The following is an 8,709-nucleotide window of genomic DNA, read 5'->3' on the forward strand; positions in this document are numbered from 1 at the left end:
AATGGCCCAAAAAACTATTCTAGAGAAATCACTCCAATAAAATAATTATCATCAAAACGAATTATGAAGAGAAAACCGTAAATGAGGAGTCAGGTAATGTTTAAAAATTATATATCTTAGTACGTCTATGTATTTATATTTTCCTAACTATATTCATCCGAATGAACACTTAATTTTCTTTTCTACGAGTTATTGCCTTTCGAAGTGATTCTACATTGATAAATTTCAATTATGATATCATAGGAACTGTCATTCTCAGAAAATATATATTTTTTTTAATTTGATCAGTTGGCTCAAGATTTCAGTTTAATGCCCTAGTTAAACATAAAAAGTACATTCTATCTCTAAATCTCCAGTTGTGGACACGTCTTTAATCAAACGATCGTCTTTTGGCTTATACAGCTCAAAAGATGTCCTTCTTTAAATATGAAATTATTTCATCCTACGTAATACCTCATTAATCCCTTTTACTAATTATTTTCTAACGAGGCCTTATTTTCTCACCCTTATAAATATTTTCGGAATTTTAGATACAATTGGCAGTGTTTCAGAGCTAATTTAAAGGACATTTGTGTAGGCTGCATTCTTACTACTTTCGTCCTAAACTCTGCGGTTTCAGGATCACTCGTGTTTTAGTTGTTGCAAGATTTGTACCAGTGGTCTATCAACCTTTTTTTTTTTTTTTTTTTTTTTTTTTTGGTAGTTGTCATGCATTATATGTCGACGGAGATAAAGTTATAGAAGGTAATTAATTCTATATCTCGGTATTGCACTCTTGTTTATAGTCTCGTATTAATTTTTATATGTCAAAAGCTCATCAGTATTCTTTGTCATGAGTTACCATAGTTTTGAGAGATTATAACTAAGGAAATGTGGCTCATGGTGTAACACCAATACTCATTGTGCGTAAATATTCTTTTTATTTTATTTTTTTTTACATCAGTCAGGGAAGACGGTGAAATTTTAAACTGCATCATCAGCTATGATGAATAAAAAAAAAAAAAAAAGGCAATAGACTCATCGATAATTTTTAAAAATCAATTAATCTGAACATGAGAAAATCATCAGTTCAGTTGACGCTCCAGCTACCTAATCTTTTTAGACCAACCATTATCAATAAAACTGTGTGTATGATGGTCCAAGTAATGTTTTTATATTGGATATCGCATTAAGCCTATGTATTTTCATAATTATTATACCTAAATTTTGTTTTAAACGATCTGTTGGTTTCAAAGTGATTTCACCTTGTAAATTTAGATAACGATATCACACGAACGTCGTACTACGACATATTCCATTTTTAAATTTGATCAAAACTCAAGAAGACACTGGCTTAGGAAATGAAAATAATGTTCGTACTGTCTATACTTCCAAGTTGTTTAAACGTCTCTAACCAAACGAACCTATTTAGGGTTAGGACGATCAAATGCCAGCCCTCATTACCTGTGAATCGATTTCATCCTGCGAGATTACCTCAGTTGCACTTGTTACTAATTATTTTTTCCGAGGAGGAGTTTTTTCACCCTAAGAAACGTTTTCTGAATTTTATATACAATTACTAGTGTTTCCCAGCAAATTTAGAGCACTATTACGGACGTCTCATATTTTGTGCTTTTCACCTCGCTGCTTCGGTTTTTCGGATCACTCAAGTATAATAGCTTTCAATTACTCGTATAGCGAAAGCTTTAGCCGTAACAAAGCTTATTCCATTTGCTTATCGTGAAGCTACCAGAACAAATGAAAACAGTCAGAAATGACCCTCTTCCTAACGTATAAACTCAAGCATTGTCCAGACGACGTTAATAGTTCATCCAGTCCTCCTTCAAGCCTTTTTTTTTTTTTTTTCCCAGCTGCCACGTACTGTACTATATGTACTGAGATGAGGATGAGGAATAAAGTTATCTCATTCAAAATATCTCGCTTGTTTCGGTGAGCCCAACATTAACTGAAAATTATTGTTTTTAAACACATCAGATGTCAGCTCTCTAAGTGTCAGTGGATTTCTTGTTATATATTTCCTAAATGGGATTCTTTCACTCTCTTAAATGTGTTCTGAGTCTTAGAGATAATAAAGGGTTTCTAATTAATATTCAATATCTTTGTGAAAGTTGAATATTTCGAACGAAAATGAGTTTTTACAGCCAGTGAAATAGTTTTCAACTATACCCAAAACGGATTCTATCAACCGTAAGAAATTCACAACTGGCACTAATTTTTATGCTTGAAGTCACGGCAAAGATGAATTTAAAAAAAAGCAACTAGATTTCTGAAGTATCAAAAATCCAGTTAATCTCAGCATGAAAGACATTTCAGGACCGTTCCAGCAACCTGATTTTTTTTTTAGACTAAAGACCAATAAAACGGCGTATATTATTAACCGAGTGATGTTTATAAATTATATATCTCAGTACAATTCATTTAGTTTTTCCTAATAATATATAATTGATAATGAATAATTAAATAATTTTAAACGGTTTATTGCTTTTGGAAGTGATTTTTCCTTTGTAAATATAGCTATAGATATCACTCCAACCGTCATACTGTGAAAATGTTCGATTTTTGAAATTTGATAAGGAGTCTTAATAGAGTTATATACATAATATTCGTTTATCCCTAAATTTCCAAGTTCTTTACACGTCTCTAATCAAACTAAATATAATATAATCTGGTAATTTTTAATGCATCAAAGACAGTTTTTTGCACCTACCAATCCGTCAAAATCTTCCACAGGTATACCCACTAATGTTTAATAATATTCAGCTTCATCCTGCATCACCCTTGAATATGCTTGGGGTTTCATTTACTCGGGACTTATCTTGGAAAGATCATAGTACACCTCTTGTAAAATCTGCTTCTAAGAGATTGGGTGTGCTAAGCCGACTCCGTTCCTTCTTTACCCCTGCACAATTGTTGACTCTATACAGTGGTTTTATTCGTCCCTGCGTGGAGTACAGTTCTCATGTGTGGGGAGGCTCCCTACATACAGCTCTTCTCAATAGGGTGGAGTCAAAGGCTTTTCGTCTAACTCTCCTCTTACTGACTCCCTTCAACCTCTGTTGCATCTTTATCTCTTTTCTATCGCTGCTTCATTGGTCACTGCTCCTCTGAACTGTCTTCAAGCATTCCTCCACCTCTACGGCGGGTGCGCAGCACCCGTCTAGCAACAAACTAGCATCCATTTTCTGTCCAACTCTCTAATGCAAGAGTAAACCGTTACTCCCAGTCTTTCATTTACGCAGCAGGTCAATGCTGGAACTGTCTCCCTCTGTCTGTATTTCCTGCTTCCTATGATTTTCAGTCTTTCAAACAAAGTGTGTCCAGGCATCTCGAAATGATCAGATCTTGAATTTGGCTGTTGTATTTTGTTTTTCTCTTGGAAGAAACAGTTTTGCCTTTGGTTCTTTCTCACAAAAAAAAAAATAAAAATATACGGACTCGAGCGCCAGACTTCTATACCTTTGAATCGATTTCATCCTACGTGTTACCTCATTTAGCGTTAATTTTTTTTTCTTCGAAGGCGGAATTTTTACAACTTCAGATATGGTTTTTGAATTTCAGACAATTGGAAGTGTTTCCGGGCTGATTTAGAGTTCAGATGTGGAAGTTTCATATTTAGTGTTTTCGTCCTTAAATCTGCGGTTTTTAGCATCACTCAAGAACAATAGTTCTGACCGTAAAAAATGTACCGTATTTACTTTTTGCTAATAAAATATAACTGAATCAACACCTAAACAGTTATCTTTTAACCGATTTTTTGCCTTTCGATGTGATTCTACCTTGGTAAATTTGAATAATGATATCACTGGAACCGTCACTCTCGGAAAATATTCCATTTTGTAAATTTGTTCTGAAGGCTTAATGTCCTACTTTGATGCAGTAGTTATACAGATAAAAATAATGTCCGACCAATCTCTAAATTTCCAACTCTTTTACAAGTCTCTAATCAAACGATCTTATTTGTGTTGAAGAAGTTCAAAAGCCAGCCTTCATGAAAGGTGAAATTATTTCGTAGTACATGATACCTCATTTAGCCTTATTATTTTTTTCCGAGGCCTAATTTTCTCAATATTTTCTAAATTTTAGGTACAATTGAGAGTTTTTTGTAGCTAATTTAGAGTACATATGTGGAAGCTTCATACTTACTGTTTCCGCTCTAAATTATGCTGTTTTATGGATCCCTGATTTATAATAGTATTGCACTACTGTAGCAAAACTTGTATCATTTGCATACCACAAATGACAAATGTCTTTAATGACCCTCTTTCTAAGGTAAAAATCCTAGTCATCTCCAGACAACATTAACACAGTTCATTAAGTGTTACTTCAAACAGCACTTTTCTTCATAGTTGTCATGCACTATATGTCAACGGAGTTTAGGAATAAACTTATAGATGGAAATTTATTATAGATCTCAGTATTGCAATATTGTTTATACCTTCTCGTATTATTTTTTTTGTGTGTGTGATTTAAAAGCTCCTCAATGTTTCATGTCACGAATTATCAAAGTTTTGAAATATTTCTTTTAAGCACATAGGGTGCCAGTTCTCTTTAAGTGTCAGTCGATTTCTTGTTATATGTTTCAGAAATGTTTATCTCAGAAATCTATTATGATTTCTTAGGCAGTTCGGTGTATTTACCAATCAATTTTGAATATATTTGTGGACATTGCCAATTTACCGAGTTAGCGAAGAAATAAAATTATTCAGCCATATCTTCAGCAAAATAATTTGGCCTGCCCCCAAAGAGTATGCTATCAGCCTTTACATCTTCAGAATTGCCACTACTTTTTATAAATGAAGTCACATATGATGAATAAAAGAAAAAGCCACTAAACTAATCGAAAATTAAAAATTATGTTAATTTAGACACGTCAGGAACAATAGTTCAGTCGACTCTTCACAACCCCTAAGTAATATTTTTAAGTTGTTCGTGTCAGTAAGCCTATGTATTTACTTTTTCCTAATAATATATATCTGATAATCAGTACCTAAAGCGAGTTTTTTTCTTTTCGAAGTGATTTTTCCTTGGCGAATGATATCACACTAACCGTCATACTGGGGAAATGTTCGGTTGTTTTTAATTTCATCAAGAAGCTCAAGACCTAGTTATACAGATAAAAAGAATGTCCGTTCTCTTTCTATATTTCCAAGTTGTTTACACGTCTCTGATCATCTGTCCTCTTTGGGCTGAAATCGTTCAAATGCCAGCCCTCCTTAAAAGTGAATCGATTTCATCCTAGGTGATACCTCATTAAGTCTTTGATTATTATTTTTTTCTTTTCGCTGAGTTTTCTCACACTCAGAAATGTTTTCTAAATCTTATATACAATTGGGTGTTTTTCCAAGCAAATTTGGAGCAAATTATTGGAAGTTGCATTTTTATGTTTTCGCCCTCTATTATGCGGTTTTTAAGGATTACTCATAATAGTTTCCAATTACTCTTAAGGCGCAAGCTTCAACCGTAACAAAACTTGTACCATTTGCATATCCTCAAGCTCTCACTACAAATGAGAAACGTCATAAATGACCCTCTTCCTAACGTTAAAATCCAAACAATCGCCAGACAATATTAATATAGTTTAGTCTTCTTTCAACCTGCATTTTTTTTTGCAGCTCTCATAGATAAGGAATAAAATTGTAAATGATAATTTTTAATATATCTCGGTATGGACTGATTGTTTTTACTTTCTCGTGTTAATTTTTGTTAGAGTTAAAAGCTCGCCAATAGTCCTCGTCGCCAGTTATCACAGCTGTGAGGTATTTTACCTAATGTTACGGCTATAATTATTACTCCTCCGCCTCATCCCTCGTGAACTCCCATCTTTTGACTGAAGTCAAGCACTCGTCCACCTCACGCTACCAGCGCTCCATCTGTTGACTGGATTTGATACTACTAGTTTCCCAACATGTCACCTGACTTTCCCTCCCTTTTTCTGTGTGAAGCGAGGTTGCCTGATTATCTGGTTTCCCGCGCAAGTTCAGTTCACACTCATCCTCTGCCCTGGGAATATCTTAGTGAACCACTCCTGACCTTTACCTGGAAGCCTGTGTTATAGGGAACCCATCTTCAACGCCTTCTTTTGCTGTAAACCATGAGTATCAGTTTTCTCCTTTCATTAGTTCATTAATCTTCTGATGGTGAATGGCTTTAGGTATTTATATTGTTTTTTTCTTAGGTTTAGTTAGGTTTAGGGTTGTAATTATTGTATGTTTAGTTTGTTAAATTAAATGAATAATCAACCAAATCATTATCAATCTACCCTGTAGTTTGTCTAGTTGCATAGTGTTCATGATCCTTCTCTTTTCTTATTGCTTTCCATGGGTCTTCATAGGGTAGATACAGTTAAATACTCCCCATGGATCGTAATAAATGGCGACCATGACAGGACCTATTTCAGCTAGACAGACATTTACAGTAATGGTGTTTTGAGGGGTTGCTGTTGCTTGTTCCCATAGATTTTAAATTTTCCTTGATGTATTTAGCATTTTGGTATTAGTGTGAAACTTGTTTCCATTCGATTTAAAATCCTTGATGCAATAAACATTTTGGTATTTGTGTGAACTTGTCAGCACATAGGTTTATAGGTTCAGGAGTCTTCATAGAACTTATCTTTCATTTTTAACGAAATACAGGGTCGTTATAAGTTCTATCAAATGTGGGGAATATATCCGGATCGTTTATAATGCCGTATCCCACGCTCCAGTGAGGTCTACATCTGCTAGTTGCGATAGGGCAAGTGGCTAGTTTGATACACTCACTCTTCCAAGTCCCAGATTATTCAAGAATCAAAGTTGTTTTGTCTTATCCTATAATCAGGGGTAATCCGGATCATGCTAAAAGCCGTCATCCTCTGCTCTTAATCATAGACAACGACTTTCGTAAGTTAATATTTTGGTCAAGGCTCTGGAAGTTTCCAGGACTTCAAAGAGTTTTCTTCCTGTAATCTGTGTCTAAAATATAACTTACCATAATTTTCTCATACATTTTAATCATGTTTGACCTTCAAAAATTTGTTGAAAATCCTAGCCATGAGCAATTAAAAGACTTAAAGAAAGATGAGTGGAAAAGCATTGCTACCTACTTCCAAATAGAAATTGAATCTCTTATGACAAAAGAGGTCTTAAAAAACACAATTATAGAGTCTTTAGTTCAAAGGGAAGTCCTGGGGACAGAGGCTATTGATGTTTTGACTCCTATGAGTTATTCCTTTCCTACTAGGGTTGATAATCCTTATTCAACTCATACTAAACAAGGACACAGTGACCCAGTGGAGATGGAAAGATTAAGATTAGAATATCAGCTTAAGATAGAACAATTAGCTCAAGAAAAGATAATGAGAACAGAACAATTAGCTCAAGAAGAAAGAATGAGAACAGAACAATTAGCTCAAGAAGAGAGAATGAGAACAGAACAATTAGCTCAAGAAGAGAGTAAAAATGAAAGAATTACAAATAAGAGAGCTTGAAGCAAATGCAAATTCAAACCTTAGGGAAAAGGAAATTGAATTGAGAGAGAAATTAACTGCGTTTAAACCACACAAGGAAGCTGCTTTATTGCCTCAGTTTGATGAGAATGATGTGGATGGATTTTTAAACACATTTGAGCACATTGCCAAGAAAATGAGTGGCCTGAACAACACTGGATATCAGTCTTGGTCCCAAAGCTGATCGGAAAAGCTCAGAGAGTTTATAATAGTTTTGATGATAAAAATGATTATAATGGTTTAAAGACTAGTATTCTTCGTGCATATTCAATTTCTCCTGATGGATATCGACAGAAGTTCAGAAAACATGTAAAATCAATTTCTCATACTTATGTGGAGTTTGCAAATGATAAATTAAGACAGTTTAAGAAATGGCTTGAAACAACTAACACCTCAACATTTTCAGACCTGGTTAATCTCATGGTTTTGGAAGAGTGGAAGAGTAAGTTGCCATTCACCATCCTGAAGCATGTGGAGGAGCAAGGACAGAAGGATCTCATGAAAGCAGCGGAGTTGGCTGACGCCTATGATTTATTGATGGGATCTCTAAATAACAGGAGTGGTTCCATCTCAGGTGTTAAGTACTCCTCTGGTGTAAGCTCCGGTATGGTGGGTGGTAAGCAGAGCTCTTCACACTTGATGCCTTGGACTCAAAATATCTCCAATATATCCTGTAGTTATTGCAAAAAGCCAGGTCATTCTATCCAGTCCTGCAAACACCCTAATTGTAAAACTTCAAAAAACATGTTTAACCCCAAAGAAAAATCTCCTCATGAAATTGAAAAGCCAGTAGTGACTTATGATTCAAATAAGCCTCATCAGAATTCCTTCCTTCCTTTTATGTTTCAGGGTACAGTCTCACTGAATAAAGATGATGAGTCATATCCCATTACTATCTTGAGAGATACTGGAGCATCTCAATCAATTTTGGTCAGAAATGCTATTCCTTGTGTATCTAGTGCCTTCACTGGGGAGAAGGTGATTTTGTCTGACCTTTCATCTAATCCCTCCTATCCCTTAGCTGAAGTTTATCTCCAGTGTGACCTTTTATCTGGAAATGTTAAAGTAGCTGTCAGAGAAGACCCTTTGCCAGTCAAGGGATCTCATCTGCTATTGGGAAATGATTTGGCAGGAGAACTCATTGTGCCTATGGTTTCAGTGGTTGAAAACCCTTTAACTGAGAGCCCAACTGAGATTCTAGATACTGTTGCTCCCCACTTATTTCC

The sequence above is a fragment of the Coenobita brevimanus genome, chromosome 6 (assembly GCF_032717465.1).
Source record: "Coenobita brevimanus isolate Jiangsu-jjx chromosome 6, ASM3271746v2, whole genome shotgun sequence".
NCBI classification, from domain to species: domain Eukaryota; kingdom Metazoa; phylum Arthropoda; class Malacostraca; order Decapoda; family Coenobitidae; genus Coenobita; species Coenobita brevimanus.